General features: G+C 48.2%; 1 long non-coding RNA gene across 3 annotated transcripts in view; it reads left to right on the top strand.

The window, feature by feature from the left end:
- LOC113259238 (uncharacterized) overlaps positions 1–13,661 on the top strand; it is an 86,797-nt gene that overhangs the window by 60,423 nt on the left and 12,713 nt on the right. For all 3 annotated transcript variants that reach the window (XR_006410127.3, XR_007189977.2, XR_007189978.2), the window contains one exon: positions 12,848–12,958. This is a non-coding gene — a long non-coding RNA (uncharacterized LOC113259238). The remainder of the gene's footprint in view (positions 1–12,847; positions 12,959–13,661) is intronic.

Raw genomic sequence — 13,661 nt, 5'->3', positions numbered from 1 at the left:
TGCAAGTGGAGTCCTGCTAATCCGGTGTGTTGTCATGAGTCTCCCCCAGTGGAACGGACCCCTCCAGGCAGGGGCTGCTCAGCTCTATATCCCTCCCCCACGCCCCACCCCGCCCCTGGAAGTCCTGATTAAATGCATGTCAAAGGAAGAAGTGAGTGGACAAGGGCTGTTGCTAAAGCCTCATGCGTGGTCCTGGGTGACAGTAACCGACAAGAGCCGGGGAGGCGACAGTCTCTTTTACACTCTGGGTTCCCAGGTGCTTTACTGGGCACTGTCCTGTGAGAGGGTTGCACACATGCTAACACAGCACCAGGGGAGTTTTCAGAGGCCCCCAGAACTGAAGCCATCACCGGGCAGGATTTGTAGGGAGCGGTCAGGGCTGGGTGTCTGGTTCGGAGGCTGCAGAGCCGAAGATGCAGACTGGCTGGGGAGAGCAGGGGTGGATGCGGGCTGCAGCCTGGGCCTTCTCCAGGGATATTCAGGTGTAGCGAGAAAGGAGCGCAGGAGGGCGGAGAAATCAAACCCAGATGCCCACCCCCGCGGAAGGCCTTGTTTTCCCAGGCGCAGAGGCCTGCTGGGAGGCTCTGGCAGGCTCTCCACATGGAACCGCTCCAGTCCGGGCCTTTGAAGTGCCTGGGAAAGGGGTGCCGCACAGTTTTCAAGCCGCAGTCAGGAATTAAATATGCCACCACCCTCCTCCCCCATTGTAAAGCCATGCATATCCATTGGGGGAAATTGCAAGATTCAGAAATCAAAAGAAGAAATAGGCACCCCATAAGTCCATCATCTAGAAATAACCACTGTTAGCATTTGGTGACCTTCCTTTCTGGCTTTTCCTCTTGGAATTTTTATATATATATATATTGGTGATCTCATGCTATGAATATAAATATTTGTCTATTATTATTATTATTGGTTTTAGATATAAGCATTTATTTTCATGGCCATAAAAACACTCTAAATATGCTTTTTAAGGGGTCCATAATATTCTATTTCTGGATGACTCACAATTTGCTGAATGATTTCAGGCCAGGATTTATAAAGTACGTCTAGGGGCGCCTGGGTGGCTCAGTCGTTAAGCGTCTGCCTTCAGCTCAGGACGTGATCCCAGGGTTCTGGGATCCAGTCCCGCATGGGGCTCCCTGCTCAGCAGGAAGCCTGCTTCTCCCTCTCCCTCTCCCCCTGCTGCATTCCCTCTCTCGCCGGCTTTCTGTTAAATAAATAAAATCTTTTTTAAAAATTAAAAAAAATAAAAAGTGCGTCTATAGTGCTGCCACCACTGTGGAGAAAGGGCCGCGTCCCCACTTGGTGGCAGAGTCCGGCTTGGGGCACAGCAGAGGTTGCCCAGAGGCGGGGACATGGGTCCAGGCAGCCTGGGGTCACACTCTAGCTGTGACTGAGAATGAGACCAAGCCAAAGAACCAACCACAATTCCGTGTGGCAGGAAGAGGTGGATTGGCTTTCTGTTCGTCACTTACAAGCTGCAGGACTTTAGGTAAGTTAGCCAAGCCCGCTGGGCTTCAGTTTTCTCATCTGAAAAATGGGGTGATAGATAACTGATGCAAATAACTGTAAAAATATGTATATAAGTAAAATATCCAGTAGGTAACATGGGATCCATGTCATATTTAAAGATATAAAAATTAAATGACATTGTAATACGTCATGTATGATACAGTTTTATCCTATATGATATGGGATAGAGAAAATACAGCAGAGACTATAGGAAACAGATGTGGCTTCAGGGAGAGAACGTATGAGATCCTCACCAGCGTCTGGCACAGGAAACACGAGCTAACTCCCGCTGGAAGGAGCGCTCCTTGTTCTCCGAGCTGGAGTAGATGCAGGGGTGCGTGCGGTTCCAGGCACCAGGTTAGTGAACTGGATTCAACAGCAGAGGCAGGAGAGTCAGCGAGCTTGGCAGCGCCTGACCTCTTCTGGACAGTTCTGTGTAGAGCTAAACAAGCTCTCGGAGGCCCCATGGACCAGGAGAGGGTTGGAGGGTCCTTCCCAGCTTCCTCAAACCCTTGACCTCCCACTTTATTTCCCATGGGCTGTTCCAAAAGATCGAAATCCAGTTTAGGTTTTCCTGTTGGCCCTCTGAATTAATCCCCGGAAAAGCTTTGTAGAAAGTATTAGCTTCTGCTTCGGTGACTGGTGACCGGTGTGGAGTTGGCCTGCCATGCGCTGGAGAGACTCTCTGGAAAAGAAACAATGTCTACTGAGGTTCCCTCATTCAGGGATTCGGTGAGAGTCCACCTGAGAGGTGGGTGTGTGGGAAGAGCCGGGCTTTGTTCAGACCTTCCAGCATCCCAATCTCAGGTCTCTGTGGATGACCTTGGTGATGGGGGTAGCCTGAACGAGAGCTTCGTCACATACGAATGGTATGTCCTTTGGCAGTTCACCAGTCATTTCTGTAGGTTGGGTGTGATAACACTTGGGTGCAAGGTTGGGGTGAGGACCGAATGAAGTAAGGTGTCAGACGTCTAGGACAGTCCCTTTCCTCCCACTTCCTCCTCTCTCTCCCCAGAGACACTCCTGTCTCATCATCACTGTGTTCACACACAGACACTCACATTGACACACACCATGGCACCTATGCACTGTAGGGACACACAAGGTCACACGTCCACGTGCATGCATGCACTCAGGCACAGGCATCCTTATGCACACACACGCACACACAGCCACACATGCACTCACACAATGCCACACACTCATGTGCACATTCATACAATGCACATCTGAACACGCATGCACGCACGCACGCTGTAGTCATCCACATTGATCCATTCGGTTCCTTAAGCATGTGGTGCATTTTCCCATTCGTGTGCCTTTGCAAGGATGCTCCTCTCACCAGGAAGATATCTTTGGTTCTTCACCCAGTACACTCCTCCTCATCGTGTATGATCCCTGTCAAATGTCACCTCTTCTGTGAAGCATTTCCTGGCTTTCCTCGACAGAACCATTAGCTCCTTCTTCATGTCCCTGGAAACTGTGAACAGACAGAGAGAACATGTCATGCTTTTCGGGTCCTCCACATCTGCCATGGAGCTGGAGCTCCCGAAATGATAGCTAAATAATGAAAAGACAGGTGTGAACCTTCTTCTATCAGGTTCCTCAGTCTGGGACCCCTTAGAGAGGTCTGGGGGGGCAATTTCTGGAAGAAGTGCTGTTTGAGAAGCACTTGGAGGGGCAGGTAGCTTGCAGGGGACAGATTCACAGGCTGCCACCAGTGGCGGGAAAACAGGAGAGAGGGAAGAAAGGCACTCTGTGCCCAGAATGCTATCAGCCCAGCCCTGCCTGGGGCCAAGGGCACAGCCTGGGGTAGGGGAGAGAGGTGTGGGAGAGAGGGCGACAGGAGAGAGAGGGATGGGGGAGAGGGAGAGAGGGAGAACGAGAAGGGGAAGGAGGGAGCACTGGTCGGAAGGGTACTTGGTGTACCTCCATGAGTAAAGGCGTGACAGAGGAGGACCATCCCCTGGGTGGGGGAAACGGGCAGGTGATGGTGTCAGGGCCAGGAGGGGGACAGAATGAGAAGCTGAAAAGCCAAATTAGAGGTTCTCAAATTTTTTGGTCTCTTGGAGGATCGTCTCATGCTCATAAAAAATAATGGCAATCCCAAAGAATTTTAGTTTATGTGAGTTACATTGACATTTACGATATGACAAGTTAGAAATGCAAAATTATATACATATTTATTTGTGAACTTATTAAAAATAAAACAATAAGCTGTAAACATAATAACGTTTAAAATAACTATATCCTCATTTAAAAAATTAGAATAAAAAATGAGAAGAGTGGCGTTGTTTTATATCTTTGCAACTTTCTCTAATGTCTAGCTGGACAGAAGACTGCTGGGTTCTCCTCTCAGCCTTGGCATTCAATGAAGGAGATCAACAGAATCAAGTTCGCACCTTCCTTTTCATCATTCATTTGAGAATCATTTCAGAAGCCCCATTCAGGGGCGCCTGGGTAGCGCAGTCGTTAAAGCGTCTGCCTTCGGCTCAGGGCGTGATACCGGCGTGCCGGGATCGAGTCCCACATCGGGCTCCTCCGCTGGGAGCCTGCTTCTTCCTCTCTCACTCGCCTGCTGTGTTCCCTCTCTCGCTGGATGTCTCTATGTCACATAAATAAATAAAATCTTTAAAAAAAAAAAAAAAGAAGCCCCATTCAATGCGTTGCAACATCACATGTCAGGTTGCCTTTGGGTAGGTCCTTTGTACGCTCATGCAAGAATGAGACTGAAGAAGCCAAGCTGTACCTTATTTATATATTTTTTAAAGATTTTATTTATTTATTTGACACAGACAGAGCGAGAGAGCACAAGCAGGGGAGCGACAGGCAGAGGGAGAAGCAGGCTCCCTGCTGAGCAAGGAGCCCAGGAGTGACTCCACCCCAGGGCCCTGGGATCATGACCTGAGCCGAAGGCAGACAGTTAACCAACTGAGCCACTCAGGTGCCCCAAATTGTACCTTAGTATTCATATGGAAATAGTTCGGACTTCGCAGCCTGGGTCTGGGGAAACTCCCAGCAGCACACTTTGAGAACTGTTGGATGAAATCATATGAAAGTCCCGCTACTCAATTGTCTCCTTTCTCAAGTGGAGCTCTACAGTATGTCTTAGTGTGACAGAGGGATGGAAAGACCGTCCAACACCACCCGATCTTGGCTGCTACCTACCTGTGGGCTTCATGGAGCTGTGGGTCCTTGCTGTGTGTGGTGAGCTTCCGGCCAGGCAGCGATGGGAGGTGGTGAGCAGCAAGGGATAGGTAGGGGCCCTGAGTGCAACAGGAGTGAGCTTGAATCCTGAGGTCCAGGCAGGGCCGTGTGTCCTTGGGTGAGCCCCTGCCCCTTCAACAGATCTCACTTTTCTGGTCTGATGTACAAGGTTGGGTAGATTCCCAAGATCCTTCTAGCATGACAGATGCTGAGTCTCTGATCCTGAGTTTGACGTCGTTCCCTGACCTACCCCCTTGGGGGAGGTGCTTCCTCATGGATGAGACTGACCATCACCCTGAGAGACAGTGGGCAGCTTCCTGATCCCGTAACTTGCACTGTTGTCTCTTTCATTAAAAAGGTAGTACAAATTCATTAAAATAGATTAGGCAGGCAGACAGACAGGCAGGCAGACGGATAGACAGACAGAGAGAAACGTACAAATAAGCACATGCCCCAGAAAAAAACCACTGCTAACATTGTGGTGAATATCTGTTCAGTTGTTTTTCTCTGCGTATAGTTCATGCTTTATTTTTGCCGCATTATTTATTCTTCTTCTTTGTTTTTTTTTTTTTTTAAGATTTATTTATTTATTTCAGAGAGAGACAGAAAGTGTGGTGGGGAAGGGCAGAGGGAGAAGACAGTCCCAAGCAAACTCTCCACGGAACGCAGAGCCCAATGTGGAGTTTTACCCCACAAGCCCGAGAACACGACCTGAGCCAGAACCAAGAGATACCGACCTGACTGCGCCACCAGGCACCCCACATTAGTTCTTCTTAAATACAACTTCGTCATGTGATTTCCAGCAATCTAATACAGCTTCAACTCTATTCCGGCATTCAAAGCTCTCTCTTTTCAGACTTGTCTTCTACTCTTTCCCTGTCTGTGCCCCCCCACCCTTGCCTCTCATTGAATAAACCATGAGCATGTCCCCTCCACACTTAGTACTCCATCTCTAAATTGCATCTATCTGCAGCCTCAGGGATTCTGACCTGCTCATTCCTCACCTTGCTTCCTTGGTGGCTCCAAAGTATTCTTTGAGATTCTGACCCAGTGTCGCTTATGAAATCTTACCTTCTCCTTAGGCTGTTTGTCCCTCCTTCTCTGAGCTCCCACAGCTATCATACCTACTTTAATTGGCGCTTTGCTCCCTGGGTTGTAATTACCAGCATGCCTCTCATTACCACCTGGTTCTGGAATATTGCACACTGATTATTTGCTGACTGGGTTGGAACCCTTGTGTGCGGCAGGTCTGATGCTGTCATGGGCTGTATCACCCAGTGTATGTACACTGTGGGTTACCTGGGTGTCCTGCTGGTCTGTGAGCCTCCTGCAGGCAGGGTCCCCCCAGGATTGTCCCACTCCAACTTGTAGGGCTGAGAAAGGCTCTTCTTGGCCTTCCTGGGGCGGTTTGGGCGGCAGGCAGAATTTCCGCCCACAAGATGGCAGTGTTGTCTCAGCTACTGAGGACTGGCCAGGGCCATGACTCCTACCCCTTGCCTGGTGCTGGCAGAGCCAGAAGAGCCAGGGCTTAGCCAAATGCCCCTCCCAAGCCTAGGCCAGATCTGGAGGAAAGTGACCCATAGGGTGAAGGCAGAAGTCTGTCAAGGGGAAGGCACTGGACGGGGGCGAGCTAGTGCGTGGTCGCAGGCTGCATTCCATGTGGGAGAGCTGGGTTAGCGGAGTTGGAACGGATGTAGAAGACCACCCGTTACCCTACCCTGTGCATAGCTGAGAGCACTACAGGGTCAGAAAGGGTCATTCAGTGCCCCGGCTGAGCCACACTGAAACAAAACATGAGTGCATGCGTATCATCTTTCCCCCTATCTTCAAATCCAGAAGCCAGCAGAAAAGGAGCTCTCTGAATTCATTGAATCTACAGAGACAACTTGTATTTTGGGGGAGCTCAAGGGGCCACTGGGCTCAACCCGAGCGCCAGTCCCAGACTCAGTCAGTCAGCCCCAGGGTGGGGTTGGAACAGCATCCCTTCTGCTGGCTGGCAGTTGAAGGAGCTTCTGAGTTTTTATCTTTACCACGGAATCCAGAAAGGGCGCTAGGCAGCAAACCGGAAAGGCTGGCTCTGTCCCATCTCTGTCCCCTGATGCTTGAACACTGTGGTGAGACACATGCTTCTCCAAGCCTCCAAGCCTCAGACTTGCATTTCCTCCCCCACCCCCCAACCCCCTAGATGGGCTGCCTGCCTCTGGGAGCATGGCCTCCACTGTTTCTGTGGCCAGTGATTAGAAAGCTGCCTTCTCACTGTTTCTTCGCACTGGCTTAGATATAAATATTTTAGTGGCCAAAAGCAGCAGTGTATTCTAATTGATTTTAGGACTACTCCAAACCTACCTCAAAAGCTATCTTTATTCATTTATTTTTTAAAGATTCTATCTATCTATCTATCTATCTATCTATCTATCTATCTATCTATCATCTATTTATTTATTTGAGAGACAGAGAGTATGAGCAGAGAGAAGGACAGAAGGAGAGGGTCAGGCCGACTCCTCAGTGAGCATGGAGCCTGACACAGGGATGTATCTCACAACCCTGAGATCATGACCCGAGCTGAAATCAAGAGTTGGATGCCTAACCGACTGAGCCACCCAGGTGCCCCCAAAGCTATGTTTATTTTGAATGGAAAAAAGTAATTTCCAGTAAATCTGTTAATTTGCCTTTGGCTTTATTCTCTTGCAAAAATGTTGATGGCTTGGATGCTCTCCGTGGACCCTCCAATTCTATTCTGGATCTTTATGAGAAGTTTTCCAGAAAGCCCAGCACTTTGAGTCTTACAATTCCTGTGATTTTTGTGCAGTCACTGTTGAAAATATCTTCATAATAAAACCCAAGTTCATTGTATTATTTAATATCTTTTAAAGGCATCACAGATTACTTATCGATTTTTAAAATTAAAATTAAGAAGAAATAGAAACCCACACAATTGTTTGCAATTCACCAGATGTTAGGATCTGGGATCCACTGAAGCAAGAGTCTCATTTAAAACGTTGAAAACATATTTCAATGCAAAATCAATAAAATACATGACAGTAATGAAAAGATGAATAATGATCAGAAACAGCCCTTTAACCCCCAAGTCAATGTTATACAAAAGCATTGAAAATATCCAAAATTTGACTTGCCCTAAGGCTGGTATTGGGAATGGGTAGGACAGGGATGGCCAAGGGAGAACTTGGGCACTCAAGATTCTCAAGTGTTTACAATATGTTCGAAATGGTAATATATGGTCTAATCTCCACTGCTGCTGGAGTAACTCCTATTATTGTCATTCCCATTTTTCAAACACTCCCCTTCTAGTAATCCATTTGATTCTTACAGTAGCCTAAGAGGAGACAGCTATACTACTAGTATTTCCACTCCACAGAGGGGGGACTGTGGCTCAGAGAGGTTAAGTACCTTATTTAAGGTCACACAGCCAGTAAGCAGTGACCCAGGATTTGAACCTGGGGAGTCCAGCTCCATAGGTTGTGCACCACTCTGCTATGCTGAGTAGTATGAGTTGATCACCTCTGTGGAAGGAAAGTCCCCACCTGATCCACCATGTGGAGTGTGTGCTTGGGTTCTGAGGAGTGGAGTATTTTCCAGAAGCATTTCTGTTTCTGGCAGATCCTTAATGGCCCAGGAGGAGCTGGGTTACTCCCTTCATGTAGGGGGAATGGATTCCAGCCCAAGGAAGTGACAAGGGCAAAGGCTGACATGAATTTGGTGGGTCCTCTGAACATGGCAAGAGTGGAGGAGTGAGGGGCTGAGCGGAAGGAGCACTGGGAAGGAAGGATGTACGTGGTCCTATGATCTGAGTTCTTTTCTGAATATGATGGTGTTGAAACTGGGAAATGACATGACCTGATTTCTGTTTCCCAGCTTATCATTTTGGCTCTTGTGTGGAGTGTGGCTATGGAATATAGCAAGAGAAGACCGGAGGGGGTCAGTGTGGGTGGTCCTGGGGAAGACTCTTGTGTTAGTTCCTGTGGGAGATCATGGGCCTAGGCCACAGTGTTAGCATGACCAGATTCTTAGTTTTGATACTTCACTTTGGTAGCTGAGGGCAGAGGCCTGGGGAAGAGAGGGCTGGAGTTAAGGAATTACCTAGGGATTCAGAGGAGAACTGACCAGTCTCCAGATTTCGAGATAAGTGTGGGGAGAAAGGAATGGATTGCAATGATGTTTGGGCCATAAAGGAAATGCTGCTCCTAAGGGGACATTTGTTATCAGAGGGAGCCTCATTTCCATAGGCAAAGCCCAGCCACAGGTGTGACTAATCTCTCATCCAGACCTGGTTCTCCCTGGTTCTTCCCTCTCTTGCCCAGTCTGCATGCCTTTCCGTGTGGCGTGGAAGGTACCCTCGAGGGAATATGAGGGGAGGTTGGGTTAGCAGCCCATAAGAGGACACCCTTTCTGCTGTTCCAGGCCCCTCCTCAGGTCTTGGTGGGCCATGCAGAGGTTAACCCACACTTTGACAACAACTTCCCCCATTGCAATGAACTTACAGGCACTTCCTGCCATGGCGGTGGTAGAAAGTGTTGGGAAACCTGTGAATGATAAAGGAGAAGGGGGGCCTGGGCATTTGAAGTCCATTCCTGCCTAGAGCCAGGCTGGTTGAGGACCCCCACAGCCAATACACAGTGGGGCAGGCATTCTCCTCCAGGTCCCTCTCAAGCCCATGTTTCTCTACCACTCTGAGCAGAAGGTTGGGACCAAGCCCTCTGTGGGGAGACCTGGGGGTGGCTGCTTACAATTCTACTTTGGAGCAAACTGTCAACCCTGAAGTCCTAGGGGCTCATTTGGGCAGGTTCCTGGATGCTTCCCTCTTGACTTTTCTTTCTGATGGGCGTTTTCAGACATGAGTTTTATGCCAGGAGATGCTATTTCCCCATTTCAGAGCAAGAAGAGCATGCCATGGTGGGCTTAGTGACTCTGTTTATGCAGGAATGAAAATGCCGGGACTTGAGGAGCGCAGGAGAGCCTGATACGGTTCTAGTGAGTAACAAGGAAAATGTAATTGTATTTCCAAGTTCCAGTCTCTCTGGGTAATTACTTACAGTGTTATATTCTCCGAGATCAAAGAGTGATTCTTTCGATCTGGGCTGCAAACTGAGTGACTGCACTTGGCAAGCTAACTGGCTGCTATCTTGTCCTGTCCTGGGATGGGACAGGAGTGCCAGAGGATGACTCCACAAACCCAGTGAGGCAAGAGGCGCGGCTTTAAAACTAATTGGTGGGGAGAAGGAGGGTTCGAGAGTGGTATGGGATGCAATCACTGAGCACAGAAAAATCCCAAGAAGGGATGAAGTTTTCAGGGAAACTGAGCTTAGAAGCTGCTCTCTTACATCAAAGGTGGAACGACAACAACCCTGGTCCTCTACCCCAGCGTAGCAGCCAAGAGGAGACGGCGTCTGTCTCTGGTGTGTGCAGAGTGATTTGGAAGGAAGTGTGTTCCCGAAGTTCCAGTAATTGCACGCATCTGTCACTAACAAATGGGAAATGGAAATAGCTCAAGCAATAGACTTCCACTTGCTGAACTTAGTGCTTGCAAGGCTAAACTTGAAGCAATTTTAAACAGTTTGAAGAGTCTCTGCAATGAGTGTATCGACCCTGATAGAGGTAAGAGACCAATTCAGTATAGATCAGTCAGTGTGTGTGTGTGTGTGTGTGTGTGTGTGTGTGTGTGTGTATGGGGCGTGGGGGTTATTCTTTTGGTCCTGGCCGTGCCAGGTATGTTACAGACTTAGGTATCACGATGCTCATTTGACCAGTAAGGAATCTGATGCCCAGAGAAGTTAGTCAATCTGTCCTGTCACAGTGGATTGAACCCATGTCTATGCAGTCCAAACCTCCCTGCCCATTCATCCATTCACGGGTGGGGGCAGCTCTGAGGCGGGTGTTGGTGGGGGCAGGCAGACCAGAAAGTGAGAACATGGCTGGAGCAGGCGCACTGCTCAGCCCCTCCTGGCACGCTGATATTTACAGTATTACGCACATAGTAGGAACCGGCCTTTCTCAAACTGTGTCTGTAATTTATTACCATATAACTGGTGGTCTATGAAATGTTAGCGTGTGTCCTATGAAAAGGCTTCTGTGTTCAAAGAAATTTGGGTTAAAAAATGGCCCTTTAACGGGAAGACTCTTCCAAGCCTCGGGCTCTTATGCACGGTGAACAGGAGAGAGTATGTTCTGTTTCCTAAATTTATTTGATCTCGGGAGCTCTCCTTGTTTTGGATGGTCTCTATTTTCTACAGCTGTGTTCATCATCAGTCTCCTTCATTTGGTAAAATTGTATATGTCGTTCATTCCTGGGAGAGAGTTCAGGTCTTTTTATCTTTTTCTTGAAAATGTTCTGCATTACAAGTGCTTCTATATATTGATTGTACAGCTCGGAACTTTGTCGGGGCACATGGAAGAGCAAAAAAGGAGAGGTCAGCGACCAGGGTCTAGACCCTGGGGGCCAGCAGATCTGGCTGCGTGGGAGGGGTCACACAGCCCGGAAAAAGAAATGGTTATGGAGAGAAAGCCGAGAGGCGGGTAGCCATCCAGAAGAGGGGGACGTGGAAAGGCCAGCCCGGAGACGTGGGACTCCTGCAGTAAAGCAGAGACAAGCTGGGGGAGGAGGAAAAAGACAGAGAAGGTGAAGCTGCTGTCCCGTGAGCCTGCGTGGCCCTGGAAGGGGGGATGCCTACATGGCCTCTCACTGCCGCGTGTCACTTAGACCGCCACTGCCTCGCCACCAGGGGCGAGGATGAAGTCAGCCCAGCCAGGCAGCAGAACAGATTTGCGTTCCAATCCTGCTCACGGGTTCCTGGTGTATGACTTCGAGTAAATGCCTTCAACCCTCTTGATGCTTCCTTCAACTCTCTCTCATCTCTTGACTGCTCAGAAGCATGGAGGAGGTTTAAGGAGGTGCTGAGTGCAAGCTTGCCCCCCCCCCCCCCCGCAGGACACACCTGAGGCGCGATCCCCAGCCTTTGACTGTCACCTTGATGGGGGGCTCAGAGCCCTCTTACCTGTCTCGGACTTCGCCTTCCACCCACCTGGCCTCACCTTCTCCTCCAAGCCGCTTCCTTGCCCTATTTTGGGGGCTCAGGGCTGTTCACACCTTGGGGATTGTGGATAAACTAGGATTGCTGATAACTGGAGCTCTGCAGCTCTGAGAAGGGACTGTCCCCCGCCTGGAGGTGGGCTCTGCCTCCCGGGCTGGCAGGGGACCAGCTCCCCACACCGAATGGCCCTGTCTCCGGGGGGCTCTCTCAGACTGAAGTAGGGCAGCACGCAGTCCCTGTGGGGCCCGATCACGGCTGCTTGTCCTGCTTTATCTGTTTCTCTGTGCTACATTAAATCTGTGCCAAACACATTTTAAAAGAATTTTTAATGCCAATATGATAGACCTGTTGGCAGTGTGAGATTAAGAAGTGTTTTAATTTGGTTGTTTTTTTTTTCTTTGCCCCTTGACTATTCATTACATATTCTTTTTTAAAATGTGAATCCGAATCCCCACTGTATGCTTTTTTCCTGCCATGATTGTACAGGACGATCTCTGTCTATTACATCTGAGGGAAAGAACACTGGAGGGTCTGAAATGGCTGTTGTCAGCTTTCGGAATTCCAGACAGATGACTTCAATCTCTCTGAAGGAACAATGGATTATTTAGGAGAGCTGCTAAGACCGCTCACCTGGCCGAACCATGTGCTTTTAAGAATGTTGAATGAGTAAATTTAGAAGATTTATTATTTTTCCTCTGATTTGTAAATGGAAAAGAAGTTCATTGTGAAAACTAGAAATGCAGAAAATTATCATCAAAATTAAAATTATGGCATATTCTTTCATTTCCTAAGGCTCTTTCTTAAACTAATTGGCTATCGCACTGCATGCATGGGTTGGCCTCGTTCATTCAATACTACATTGTGAAGAATTTCTTACCTCATTAAACGGTGTTCCGTTCATGATTCGAATACCTAGTTCGCCATGTAGAGGTACCACAGACTATCCCACCTACCTCTCGCTGCTGCGCTCCCCCGTTTTGGATATTTAGGTGGCCGCTAATTATTCTGAATGATAAGTATCACTGTGATGAACAACGTCGTACAAACACCTCTGTGTGTATCTCGAATTATCTCCTCAGAGTTACTTCCGAAAGAGCAGGACCTGACGAAAGGCCCAGATCTGCGGCTCCAAATGGACCTGCTTATATTCTCACTAGAGATTGGCGGCCCTTCTGCGGTGCTTCGCTAACGTAGGTACCAAACAACACAACGCAAAGCGAAAGCAAACAAAACACCGTTGCCAGTGTGCTGTGTGAACCGGGTCATCTCATCCTCGTGTTATGTTACATTTCTTTGATTTCACGTGAGGCTATTTATCTACCGTCTACAGTAGCCGCTTGCTCTGTGGTTTTGCTTCCCCCCGTTTCCGTTAGCTGCAGTCAACCACCGTCTGGAAGTTGATCCTCCTTCTGACGAATCACGTGGTCAGGAGGTCCGTGGTAGCCTCACGCTGCATCCCAGGCCCAGGTCATTCACCTCCTTCATCTCTTCACGTAGGCACTTTATCATCTTACCTCATCACAGGCAGGGCGAGTGTAGTACAATAAGATATTTTGAGAGAGAGAAAGACCACATTCACATAACTTTTATTGTAGTATATTGTTAACATTGTTCTATTCTTATTGTTGTTAATCGCTTACTGTGCCTAATTTATAAATTGAACTTTATCATAGATACCTATATAGAGGGAAAAACGTAATATATATACAGTTGGGCACTCTCTAATCACCAGCAGAAACAAGGTTTTGATTCAATCAGTTAAACACTTTTCCTACTTCTATCTAGGTGATAATGTAGATTTTAAAAAATAACTTATTAATGTGCCACAGTATTTTAATAGGTTTATAAACATTAAACATTTCTTCTATTCATGGATGATTCTTTACATAGTTA

This window comes from Ursus arctos, unplaced genomic scaffold, assembly GCF_023065955.2.
Source record: "Ursus arctos isolate Adak ecotype North America unplaced genomic scaffold, UrsArc2.0 scaffold_7, whole genome shotgun sequence".
Classification (NCBI taxonomy): domain Eukaryota; kingdom Metazoa; phylum Chordata; class Mammalia; order Carnivora; family Ursidae; genus Ursus; species Ursus arctos.
Note: the sequence above shows the minus strand (reverse complement) of the source record. Positions and strands in the feature narration are given on the sequence as shown.